Source organism: Haliaeetus albicilla, chromosome 18, assembly GCF_947461875.1.
Source record: "Haliaeetus albicilla chromosome 18, bHalAlb1.1, whole genome shotgun sequence".
Lineage (NCBI taxonomy): Eukaryota > Metazoa > Chordata > Aves > Accipitriformes > Accipitridae > Haliaeetus > Haliaeetus albicilla.
In genome coordinates, this window is record NC_091500.1 from 15441626 (window position 1) to 15455229 (window position 13604).

The 13604-nt window shown below is 43.7% G+C and overlaps 1 protein-coding gene across 6 annotated transcripts in view; it reads right to left on the reverse strand.

Annotated features, from left to right (window-relative positions):
- LPIN1 (lipin 1) overlaps nucleotides 1-13604 on the reverse strand; it is an 85180-nt gene that overhangs the window by 47613 nt on the left and 23963 nt on the right. Inside the window, exon 1 of one of the 6 annotated variants that reach the window (XM_069805778.1) lies at nucleotides 3762-4857. The exons of 2 other annotated variants lie outside the window; for them this stretch is intronic. The gene's annotated coding sequence lies outside the window, so the exon portion shown is untranslated. Of the gene's footprint in view, nucleotides 1-2518; nucleotides 2642-2789; nucleotides 3078-3761; nucleotides 4858-13604 lie in introns of those variants that run through there. 3 more of the 6 variants (XM_069805781.1, XM_069805779.1, XM_069805780.1) reach the window with 3 other exon arrangements.

Consider the following 13604-nt stretch of genomic DNA (forward strand, 5'->3'; position numbering starts at 1 on the left):
CAATACATCTGGTCAATCAGGACACAGGTGCAATTCACATGTACATCCCAAACCAAAAAGCAACATGCAGCACGTGGCTGGCTCTACACCAGAGTAAGAGCATTATGCTTCCTGCCAGCCAAATCTCCAGAAATATTTTAGGGTTGGGATTATTCTGGGCTTAGTTCTATTAGGAACTATTTGACTCCTATTCCAAGTTAGCCAAGGCCAGTGCCAAAAACTGCGTCTTCTTATAATGGCCAGAGAGTCAAATGGATCAAATGTCAAACTTATCTTCCAAGCTGCCAGTCCCTCCCAGAACCCACCCACTCACTCACGCTCACTCCGGACTTTGACTGCGAGATGACTATTCACTTGGTTCTGGCATTGCACTTTCTTTCAAATAGTCAAAACATTACTTGGTCCAATACTTCACAAAGTCCCTATAAAAGACAGAATATTTTCTTGAGAGCAGCTGAAATAAAAAATTCAAATTGAAGACTCAAAACTTGCCCGTAATGAACCCTCATGTTCAAGCAAAGGGAGGACTGGCCTATAGTACCAGAGTCAGGGCTGGCACTCAAGTGTCCAAGAGAATTATTTCACGGCCAGTTGAAGTGCACAACCATGGTCCCCACACCAACCTCCCAAATTCCCAGCTCTCCCAAATCTTGCCCTGGTGTCAGCACTGAAAACTAACACCACTAAAGCCACACAAAAATAATTTCCAGATGGATCAGTGGGATGATCTGACTCACCACATACCCATACAACTGCTAGTATCAACTAAAGAGAGAAGCTGAGAAAAAGTGTGTGGTAGGTAGTACCAGGGACACCTCTTTTGGCATTTCAGGCAATCCTGAAATCATATCGCAAGACTTGTCTCCTCCTTTCCCAGAGATCTCCTGGGAGACCTTCCACATCTCCCTTCATCTCTCTGTGCCTCGTCTTCCCAACTGTACAGTGCTTCCCTCCTCACAGAGGCACTTTGAGGGAACGTACACAAGGGCTGACACCGCTTTGGACCAACACTGCATAAATAGGATCAAACTTTACAACAAATTGGAAAGTACAAACTGATGCCTGAAACTAAGAACTTTTGAAATAACTGGAGAATATATAGTGGTGTATACACGGCATGTACTGTGCTGCCCTGTGCTACTGTTCTGATGTCAGAGGAGGAACATAAAAGCACAGCACTAGCTCTACTGTGTACTGATACCTCATGTGACTTGGTGTCCTTTCTTTCAGTGGGAGTGGAAAACAAATTTGTTTGGCTATAACTTCACATTTTCTGCAACTTCAGAGTTTAAAGTAAGCTCTTACTGTATTTTGACTGTTTTCGATGATTGCTGTGTGTATGCATGTTCACAGATAAACAAATGTGTGTACCTGCACATCCTCAGGTATGGAAAAAGGCCAAAGACTAAAACTTGCCCAACTCCCTTACAAACAGACCACACTAAATCAGGTAAATAGATGCTATCGGGTAGTCTGTATTCCACATTAGCGAACTGGAGCTATCAGAAAAGCAGAAAGTATCTAAAACCATTAGAAGCTATTTTCATGGCTTTATGGCTAAAATCATAACATAATTATGTTGAGTCTTTCCCATCTCATCTCCTTCACTGTCTCCCCACTTTTTCTCCAGTTCTCTTCATGGACTTAAGCTCATTTTACTGTAATAGGAGCACATCCGTCTGACTTCTAACTGGGTACACTGATGACAACAAAACCTCATCTATGTACACTAAACATTTGCCGGTATTTGTTTCCTAAGACAGCAGAGACACAGATAAAGCCACACAGAAAATAAAATAAACAAACCACCCCTAAATGCTCTCCAGAGGGTGAGCCAAATCAGAAGTCAATTGATCTATCGAGCTTCATGACTTTACATGTGAAAGGAAAAATGATCTGCTAGTTAGTCTGCAACATCAATGCTGAGATCTTGTTATTATTACAGGCCTTTACGCAATTCCTCTTTTTGACAGAGATAACAAAAATATTGCACAGTTTTGTCTCCTCCCCACTCTCCACAAGATACATTCTCTTTTACTTTCTCTTCTTGAAGGTAGAGGAGATACACTAATCAATAGAAAAACTAAGAGCTGTTAGGCGGGGGAATCGCATAAAAGAACCCCAAAATATCTGAAAGTTTAGTTTCATATGTAGTAATTGCCATACTGCCAGCCAGGCTCTGCTATGCCATTAAAACCCTCTGGCCTGTTACCGCTCTCATTATTCCATCTCAGGGAAAGTATTAGCAAAGCAGTGGTACCAATGCATCGATTTGCATCAGCGGTTGCCAGCCATAGGGAGGCAAGATAGCACCTCTAACGGAGAAGGGGAAGCAGCTCAGAAGGGGGCACTGCACTCCGTAGGCTCACACAGCTCGGCAGGAGCAGGGACCCCAAACCGACACCTCCCCGCAGCTGCCCAGCGCGGGGGACCTCCCTCCGAAGGTGAAGCAGGAAACCACCAGATTTCCCCATCCCCTCTAACCCCATGCACAAAGCGCCGCCAACCCCAGACGAACCCAACAGCTCCACTGCTCGCTATCACTCCCACGAACCAGGTTCCTCGGCGAGGAAAAAGCAGGTGCTGCGGGCAGCCGCCCGGAGCCCCGCCAGGACCGGCGGGATGCCCAGGCCGGAGGGACCCGCTGCCTCCAAGGCTCGGCGGGGCAAGCCTGGCCTGGCCCGGCCCGGCCTGGCCTTCCCTTCCCAGCCCAGCCCGGCCCAGCGCCGGGTAGCAGCGCTCCCCCTCCTCCCGCCCCCGCAGCGGCCGCCCCGAGCCCCGGCACCCACCTCTGCCGCCTCCCGCAGGCTCCGCTCGCCGCCGCCGCCGCCGCCTTTGTGCCCACCGCGGCCACGGGGACGCACCCGGCCGCCCGGCGGTGCCGCCCCGGAGGAGGGACCGCAGCGCCCGGGGAAGGCGGGGCGGGGCGGGCGGGAGGGAAGAGCGGCCCGGGCCGGCGCTGGAGCTCTCCCTGCCTGACCCGCCTCCCGCCGGGGCACGGCGGCGGCGAACCGCACAGCCGGCGGAGCGGGGCGCTGCAGCTCCCCGCGGCCAGGACAGGCCGGCCTCCGCCTGCCTGCCTGCCTACCGACCGCCGGGGGGGGGCGGGCAGCGCCGCCGCCGCCCCCCGCATCAGCGGGGCCGATAGCCGGGTGATCGAACCGCCGGCCGGCCAGCCGGGCCCCGGGGGCGGAGCGGCGGCGGTTGGTCGCCGCAGCCTTGCGGCGCTGAGTCAGCGCGGGGAGGCGGCGCGCTGAGGTGATCCCGCGGCCGGCGGGCGGGGCGGCTCTCGCGGGTCCCCCCCGGAGAGCGGCGGGGGCAGTCTGGCCGCCCGCTGCTGTGCTTTGGCCGGCGGGGAGCTTCGGCGGCTCGGGGTAGTGGTTTTTGTTCGCTCGTTTAAACCATTACTTCAAGCTTGAAATGGTAATCGCAGAAGTACCTTCTGTTTTTTACCAGCTCATTTCAGCTGAAAGGCAAACGCTCTCAACAAAGAAGGCATCTGTAGTCAGGTTTGTAGACGGGAAAACCAGAGCGCGGGAACGGGAATCGTTCAGCCCAGACCGATGGGCAGGTCCTCGAAAGGCACCGGCTGGAGCCGGGGTTCCCGGAGCACAGCGCTCGTGGCCGTGGGAAGCACTTCCTTCAGCGTCGTATGCTTTATCGCTGTGAATAAATGCGATGAAATAAACTTTTTCCACCAGGTAGTGCTTCCCTCCCATTCAAACCATACTGGTAACCTGCTTTTACGCAGAGTGCCTTACCCAACTAAACAGGGAAGTGGATGTGTGTGATAAAAATTAGCTGACAGAGGAATCCTCCAGGCTTTTTCAGGTCTGTTCACAGAAGGCAGAAGAGGGCGGTGCTAAGTGCAAAACAAATGAGCAGGAACAAACACGGAAAAAAGAGGACAAAGAATATGCACCAAAAAAAGGATCGAAGTTCATTAGTTGAAGAAGAGCCTGCTAATTTTAGGCTTGAAAACAAGTTTTTCAGAGCTGGATTTCATGCATCTGCATGTTCTAGTCCCCAAAAACGTACACACAGCTGAAGCCTGGGAAGAGTTCCTTGTTGAGTAAATTAGCACTTCAGCCTTCTGTTTTCTGTTAACTTACCAGCTGTAAAACAATCTCAGTGCAATCTCCTCTAGGTCATCACCCAATTGAAACCCCTCAAACTGTTTTTCTCCGGCACATCTTCCTCCTGTAGTTCTGCTGTCTCCACGTCGGCTAGTCTTCACACAGCGCACAACTACAACGGAACTGCTGGGTGACGGGGCCTGGCGCACACTCACAGTTTTGTTGTCCTCCATTCCCAGTTACACAGCTACATTAATGAGTTCACCTTGGTTTTAGAACAAAAAAGTCAGTGAAGACAGTTTCTGCCTGAGCACAACAAACAAGGATGTTTACTTAATCCCAAAGAGAAAACAATATGCAGCTGAGCCCGGAAATACCCGCCATTTTTTTTCCCAGGCATATCATATCTAATCCCTTGTCAGTGGGCAGTCAGTAGGCGATGAGATGTGCTGGTAAATAATCCCATCCCTGATGTAAATACAAGAAGCTGTGTCTGTGCTGGCTGTGGATCCTGACCAGTGCTCTGCCTGCCACATTTGTGTGGAATACGATCCCGTACTGTGTTGCCTGCAAGGGAGTGGTATCCTCCAGCCATCGCCGTCCAGGACTGCTCTAACATACTGTTCCACTACGGTCTTTTACTAGTATACTAAAATAAAAACATGATCATAACACACTGAATCAAAACCACTGTCTTTCCACAGCCTCAGCAGCACCCACCCTTCTCTGCTTCTTTCAGAAATCCAGAAGCTAGGGCCTCAGCTTTGGAAGTACTGTATCGTGTTTAGTTATTTATCATGTCCAACCATCTGCTGCTTGACATAAAATAACCCACAGACTAATGCTCTACATTTTTAATGGTTCCATGTGTGAGCTCATGTTTTCTCTTCTTACGGAGCAGTGTAAATATAGCCCTGATACACACAAGATGCTGTGGAAGGTGCCAACTGCTTGCACAGCAACAGTAAGCTTCCATTAACAGCAGGGCACCATCTTCGTCCTTCTGCGCTTTTTTACTCTGTTCTTACTGACGGTGTGACGACAGTGCAGGGCAGTGTTCCTCAGATTACTTCTCTGGAACAACCTCTGCCAACTGATTGGGAAATCCTTACTTGTCTTGTGCTGCACTTCAGCTCATAACTATTCTCATCAGTTACATCTATTTAGAGGACCAAGCACTCGTACATGATCTTCCATACCATCCAAGCCTTAGCATAGTCATGGCTGTGGTTTTGTCTCAGCCCAGTGCAGAGTTTGGAGGACAATACGGTCAGGGACGGTTCCTAAAAAGTAATCTGGAGTTACCCACAAAACTAGATGGCTGAGGGAGTACAGTCAGGGGCATGCTCGCAAGAGAACAGTCCCTGGCAGTGTCATTTCCAAAACACACTCAGGAACGATGAAGTTCTGAACTATTGTCGTTTTCTTCCTGGAACATTTCCCCCTTGACAGGTTTCTTTCTGACATGTTGTGTTGGGCAACACAAGTTTGTTTCCCAAGGTTTGAATTAAAACTGTCCACAAACTTTTGAAGGACCTGCTCATGAAAGTTTTTCTTTCCACTCCTTTGCTGGACTGTTTATATCTGTCCATTATTACCTAACTTGATTCCTGTCCCAAAGAGCTTATAGTTTACATATTCACTCTGTGTTCATACCATTCTGGCACAGTGGAGTTCTAGCCTATGATCTGGGCTCATAGTTACTATGCAGATGCAAGTAAGAAGAAAGTTGAGCTGTGTAGTCTTCTGTAAATTAATAAAACTGGGTTAAAAAAAAGTCTACAAGCACAGAAGAGTCTAACAAAACTCAGGAACAGATTCCTAGAGACCATTACATAAGTTCATGCAGGGGAAAAAAAAAGCAGCCTTCAATTCTAGCTTGAGACACTAGATTTTCTTGGCAAGTATTTTGCCAGTGAGCAAAATAACCACTCAAACAAAAAAAGTTAATTATTCATTTATTGCATTATCAGTAATGTCTGGCATTTCCCCCACTAAAACTGGAGTTCATGTTCAGGCACATAGTACCTGGGTTATGAATGACTGCAATTGTTAATGCATGCGCACTGTGCCTGTAAAAATGATTCAGTAAATAGAAAAGTTGGGCTTTTAATTTATAATGAACTCATAAGCAAAGATGGCTCTGGAGTCTGGTGCTGACATTGTCTGTATTAGTATTAAACTTGGAGTAGCTCAGCCAATATAAATTAAGAGTTGATCTAGTTTTATTCCGGTGTAAACATCAGAAAGTAGATGGACTCCAATTCTGTAATTACCTAATTAAATGTCCCACCATCTTAACAAAGGAATAGTTCTCCTAACATAAGTAGATATTTGTATACAGTACCTACCGTTACCTGTGACAATCTACTGAATTCTCTGTCTAGTTCACATTATTTTTTCTCTTTCTTTTTCTTTTCCCTTCAAGTCCAATTATCTAGTACTTCACTGTGTCCTTCATTTGAAGGCATAGTAGTGCTGGTTATTGGAGCGTCTAAATCCTGGCATTTATTCTGCCTCTTAGTACTTGATTTATTTGAGAAATTTTTTTTAAAAGTGTAAGTAGATCTTACTTAGTTGCAGAGATTTCTAAAATGTTTGCCCCCCCCCCCCAACTTTAACTTGTTGCCAGTTTTGTCTGTCCTGCTGGTTTTGCTTTGTCTCTATTCCTGGGATCAACTGTTCTCGCTGTTTCAGTATCAGGTGCTTGAAGATCTGAGTAGTGAACAACTTTTAGTTTGAAAAGAAAAGAATGCTGTCCTTGTCCAACAGAAAGCCATACAGGGCAGACCTTATTCCATACGGAACCATCTTGCTTTTGGCAGTGTGTTCATTCTGTCACATTTAGGCAGATGCTTCTGGCCTGCACCAGCCATCAAGTCTGCCCCGCCTGAGCTCCTTGCACTTCGCCAACTTTAGCTTTTGGATTTTGCTTTCCATATGGTCACGGTTCCCAAATATTCTAATTGTCTGCTGACAGTCACACATGCTAGCCAATACACTTCTGACATAATTTCTTATCTTTTTTCTTTGGCCTCACCGTTAAGAGGTGAAATGATGACATCATCCTCAGGGGGACTGTGATGTCATCAGAAGTACTATAAAGTTTAAGTCATCTATGAGGCAGGGGAGTGATGGGTGAAAAGGCAAACTGAGAGGATTATTTTGTCAAATAATCAAATGTGGGATTGTAATTTTCCAGGAATTGTTGCAGCTGGAATTACAGGCAGGGCAGGAGGCACTGATCATGTACCAAAATGCTCATCTGTAACGATAACGTGCTTATTAGCTCTTGTGCCGTCAGGGCTTGCATTGCCTAACCAAGCTTCATTTTGAACCGAGTACTTTCGGACTTGCCCCCTGCCCCTCACTGAAAATATAGTCCCAAAAAGGGGATCTGTAGCTGACAAACTAACAGACAAGTTTGTTGTTGTTTTTTTACTTTTCAGAATATAACAAGTCTTGATGATGAAGGTTCTCAAAAGAGCCTTTCTTTTTCCTCTAGATTCACATCCAGCCTTGCAAAACCACGAAAACCTCAATGCTTCCTTTATATCCTAACAGTTCTTTCCACAGTCAAAACTCAGTTCTCTGCTACAAAACACTTGGCTACTGAGAAACAGAGGCATCTATTGACTCCTATGATCCAAACATGGCCAAAGCAAAAGAGTGTAGGAATATTTAAATTAGGAACAAGAGAGGCTAAATAGATCAACCCTGCTGGATGTCCACTTGTACCAGTCCAATCTCATCTAAAAGTAATTTAGCTCCAAATCTCCAAATAACCAAGCTTGAGCTCTCTAAATAGAATCTCAGAAAGCTTAGAAAATCTTGAGCGCTGATAAAGCAAAGCAGTGACAGTGGGTATAACAGTGAAATCATCAACATGTTCTTTCTTCAGCCAAAGCCCAGAATTCCTGCATAGGCATGTTCAAACACAGACCTGTACTCTGCTCAGGCAAAATACATACTGATGTTTAAATGCACACACATATAAGAAATAAGAGATCATACACAACTCCATGGAAAATCCCTCCATCCTGTTTTGGACTGAAATGCTTTCCAGCCCAAAAGCTAGCTTTTCATCAGTCCAGTAAATCTATGCATGACTAGCAAAGCTTTTGCCCAGAATACTGTTTTCAAAGCACAGCAAATCAAAAGCAAGATCATCAGTATTATTTGTTTAGAACAAAATAGTACAAAACACGCTTTGAGAACTTCAAACAAAGCTGCTCTACTTCCCAGGGTATAATCTTTTCTTTACTATTCCTGCAACTTTTGCAAACTCAAATAGCAATCTGAATCCTGAAGAAGAAAAGATATTTGGAAACAAACTCCTTCTGTTGAGAAGATTGTTGCTTTCCTCTCAGCCTCATGTCTGCAATTTCTACATCAGATTACCTACCAATATTAAATTATCCTCGGTTCTGAAAGTTATTACTTGGGGGTTGTGAAGTAGCATATCTTGACTAGTTCACTGTATTGTTACCTCCTTACTGTGCAAACTAGTCCCTCTTTCTTGCAGCTGGCAAAGATGTAACAGCTATAGCCAATTTAAGATAATAGGAAGATAAAGAGATATTTTGTATAAAGCTTTTTCTTACAGCAGGCAAAGCATTAAGTGCTAATAGAGCTCAGCTTGAAGTTGATTCTGTAACTCCACTGAGAGAGTGAAGTGTCTAAAATCAGTTTTATAATAAAAGTAACAACATTTGGCGCTTCTCACTGTGACAGAAAAATTCTTCACTTCTGTGCGGACCAGGTTATAAAAGTGGTTGCTCTGTGTGTGGCTCCTGGTGAATGAAGGGGCTACTGAGTCCCTTGCTCGTAGTTATGAGAAGCAGGTTTACTTGGCTTTGAAGTCAGAAAATTCTGCACTATCTCAAGTACTGTCATTAGTTCAGGCTGTCATATAAACTGGATGAAAAAGGTTTTAATCTCCCCTCAAAAAAAAGGCAGATAGAGGATTATGAGCAAGCTGTCAGGAGGAGAGGCAGACCCTGGCTGCTTTCTCCCCTGCCAGTGCACTGATGGGGGAGGCATCTGCAAGCTTTGCCCAAAAGTTCCCCTCTTCAGCCCTATCTTATTAATTTTGCTGAAAAAAAGCGAGATAATCCAACCCCTTGCTACTTTTTTTTTTCCCCCTCACACTAAGATTCAACTTTCTTGAATATTTGAAGTGGTAGAATATAACCAGGTTAGGGCATTTTTTTAAAACATCTGTGTGTATCATTTAAAAGTGCACTTTTCCACTTTTCACAATTCAGCCTGTGCAGCAGGTGTGGATCCTGCACCTCCACCTGAAGGTTGCCCGCTTTCCCTCTGCAAGGCTTTCTGTAACAGCGAGGCAGGTGTAAGGGTGGAAGTCTGTTCAAGAACTTTGGCCCTCAGGTCTTTTCACACTGTCTTCTCATTCCTTCTCATGTGCCAAGCTGTGAGGACACCTTAATCTGGCAGCACGGATTTCAGATCTCTCTGAACTTTAACCTCTAGACTCAGGATCAGGTGATTCATGGGGAGAGGTGAGATACTGTTTTGGGATAACCCATCTGAGAGGTATTTTCTTTGCAATCCCGTTCTTGGGGATTTTAGTGATTCCGGTTTATGCCAAGGACTGTTCTTGTTCTGGATTTAAAGTACAGTCATCCTTTGAATGCTTGTGATAATAATTTCTTCAGGCAAAATTTGAGCTGTTTGAAACAATGATAATATTTAAAAATATATTTGTCAAAAGATCTTTTCAGACTTGCTTGCTGTCAGAGCTGACTTAATCTTACTGTTGTGGGCTGATTTGTTCTCAGAAATATATTGTTACTCATAAAGTTAATTATCAAGATTGTGCTGAAATCCTAGAAACAATTTGAGGCACAGAATTAAATCCTGCACATTCAGTCACAGGACAATAAATTCTCTTTATTTACTTGCATCAAGCCTGGGCAATTAATCAGTAAATAAGGTTGTTTACTGCAGCCTTTTGCTTATCTAAGCAGTTCACTCTCCTGGTTTAGGCTGAGGACTTGTAAAAAACTCTCACTGGTACCTTTAAGTCAGGTATGTTAAAGCAGGAACATTGTAATTTATTTCAGTTTTGTACCTGCTGTCTTTCTTTACATCTTCTGTAAGGACATGCATATCTATGTGACACTATCTGAGGAACTGGCTTCATTTTTACGATTTCTACATCTGGAATGCTAATATAGTTACTAGATGCGATCGGCTTTGCAAAATCATGAAAATAGTACTTTATTTCAGTTTCATGTTCAAAATTCTATGAGAGGGAGAAGTGTCCCTGGTAACACAGTAGTAAATCCTTCCCTCAAAATATTCTTGGTGTTGAAATGAGTGTAGTCTCTCCAGAAGTGTTACAGCATTACAATCCTTGAACATAGTAATGAATATTATTTTAGAAATGCAAATAAACAGCATTTCATGTCCATCAGTCTAAAAATAATTATTTGGAAAACTAAACTAAGGTTTGCTGTGACAAAGAGTATATCAGCCAATCTGGATTTTGAAAACAAGGTGTTTAATGGAGGACCTACACTCTGTGCCTTGAAAGGAAGTATTTCCTTTTTCTGATTTTTGCTGTTGTGTTGAAAGCTGAGCAAAAATTAGAGTTTTACCCTAATGGAAAGTTTCAGTAATATAATATTAATATTTGAACAAGGACTCTGAAATATAAAGAGTCTCAAAGTATAAAATGCACAAAAGTTTTTGCAAATGAAACACCTGTCTTAAAGTGGGGTTATTATGGCTATGTAATCTGGCCAGAAAGTATGTATTTGATGTATTTGAATGGCTCTCAGGAGGCAATGATCCATGATAAGGAAATCTAATTCAGTGTTGAACTGAGAAAGTTGAAACAATTTTAGTTAGGCCAGTATTAAAATACTGTAAATGAATGTGTAATCAACTCTGCCTGCTCTATGTATCATTGTCTAGATCCTGCCCTTACAAAAAACCCAATGAGGGTCAACTGTATTTCTGTTCATAATTTGAAAAAAGCTTAGAAGCACTTGCACATACATACAAGAACTCTTTTTAAAAATTATGTTTCAGAGTTATTTTGAGAAAATGGCTGTATTCAGGAATCAGCACGCTGTGAAAATAATTTATCCCTGTTCCATATATTTGGCAGAGGTGTTTCTTAAAACAAGTATTTTGCATAAGTCTATGGAAATAATTTATTTCAGTGATATTAGTGGAATCCATTTCATTAGGTCTACCATGTTCTGGGGTAGAAAGCTTTTGTCCTGGCAGCCTGTATGCTTTACATATTCCGTTATGCAAATCTGAGAATTCATCAGAAACTTTGTCTCATTCCTGCTACCCTCATTACAGTTTACTGTACAGTTTATCTACTGCAGACAAATACACATACCACGAACAGTCTCTCAAACCTAGCAGCTTCTGCCCACAAAAGTAACATTAGCTTGTTTTACTATTATTTGTATGTCAGCAGCATTGTGTTCAGCATATCATGCGCAAAGAGAATTCCCATCCCAGTGAATTTAGAGTCTGAAAAGTATCAGGCCTGATGCTCACTTCACACAAAGCAACATAATCCCATTCAAGCCAGTGCACTCTATTACACAAGCAAAGGGTCTTGCTTATTGTTTCAAACAGGTGGAAATTTTTTTTAGAAAGCAAGACTAGGAACAGGCAAACAGATAGTGCTTTGTATTAAGCTCTGCCATGGTACAAGAAGAGACAAAGGTCTGGTCAGAAAATACAGAAAATAATTCTACTTAATAGAATAAAAACCAAAATCATACCCACACATAGCTCAGAGTCATGTCAAGGTACATGTCTGCTTCTGCTCTGAACTCTTCAGACACGCTGTTTTCCCCATGCCCACCCCCACACTGCAATTTGGGCACAAAGAAAAAAGCCTCCCTGTGCAGTCATCCCGGTGATATCAGATGCCCCTCCCCTGCAGCCCTAGGTGACGGCCCAGCTCATTCACCCTGCATGTTTTGCATGTTGCTTGCGTGGGGTTGGGATCATGCTTATTGCTCATTTACCTTTTTCAGGACAGATGTCATTTATCCTGTATAATTCTGCTTCCTGTGGCAGATTCAGTTTGATACGGTTTTCTCACTTTCTGTTTCATGCTGCTAACGTGTCTGTACAGACATACGCAGAGCTTAGTGCGAACGTGTCTTTTGTCTGCAACATCTTTGGGATTTTTTAATTATTAGTGCTTTGCTAATTTCCCATGATCTCCCTTTTGTGTAGCATGCTTTAAATACAGCATATTCGCTAAGCGAACTGATTTTTTTGTATATTTCTTTTTCTGTACGGGGGCAACTGATGCTGGTGCAGGTTGGTCCACTGGTTCAGTTGCAGTATCGCTCGCCGGGTTTTGGATATGTTGCAAAACCCTTCCTCCTCCTCCTCTTCTTCCTGTATTTCTGTACTATGTTATGAGAAATCTAGGACAAATAGTGTAATAATGATACATAAAAATGAATTCAAAATTTTGCCCAAATAAAACATAAACTGGTTCTTCTTAAGGTATAATTTTACTGCAAGAATGCATTATCCTCAGTTCTTTCAAAGTTACAGTACAAGTTCACATAACATGTTTTGCTTACCCAGGAGATGTTCTTCTAAAGTTCAGAATCTCACCTGAATGCAGATTCAAATGTTTCCAAAGTTTGGAAAGGAAAGATCACATTGATATTATGGGTTTACATGTGTTTAATTTTCAGATTTTCTGCTGTCCTTTGCTAATTGGAGTTCCTTCCCTGTTTATATTACCAGCATTTTGAATTCCTAGGTACCTTTCTGTCTGCATAGCTCAGCTACTGAAGTGGATGTCCAAACCCAACGCCTGCCAACAGCAACCAACCTCACCCTCATTTCACACTGCCTGTTTGACTTATCCACCTGTCCAGTTTACATGACATTGCTAATATCAAACTCATTGTAAAGGCTAGATCCTCAATTTGTAAAAGTTGACATACCTTCATGGAAAATTTGACCTACATCTGCCAGACCCAAACTGAAAAGCTGCCAGGCTCTTACCAACCAGCTAGCACACCGAGGAGCTACATGCAAGTCACCGTAGACTCCTGGATCAGGAAGGTTCATCCATGAACCACAGAGTATATCCTACACTGCACTGTGTAGGTTGTATGGAAACACCTGAGTGGGATCTACATGAGATAGCAGTATAGCTATGCTAACATTATACTCCACCCAGGCTAATATGTCTCCTGTGAAACCTACGCAGAGCTGTACGGTGACTTCAATAGTTCAGCTAAGCAGATGTGTCTACATGGCTCTGCTTGGTGCTGGGTAGAAATGCTGTGGTCCTACCTGTCATTTCAAAAATGTCAGCCTCTAAATATTCTGCCCCAACATCACCGTAAGAGTAGGTCACTCAGGAATACAGTCCAGAGTCACTTAGGAAATCATCAGGTTGTATCATGGATCTGCTTCTTTTCCCTCCTTCACCAATCGTTCAGCAGTGGTTCTATAACTGCCATTCTCCCTCTCTCATTACTTCTCCTGCGTGGTTCT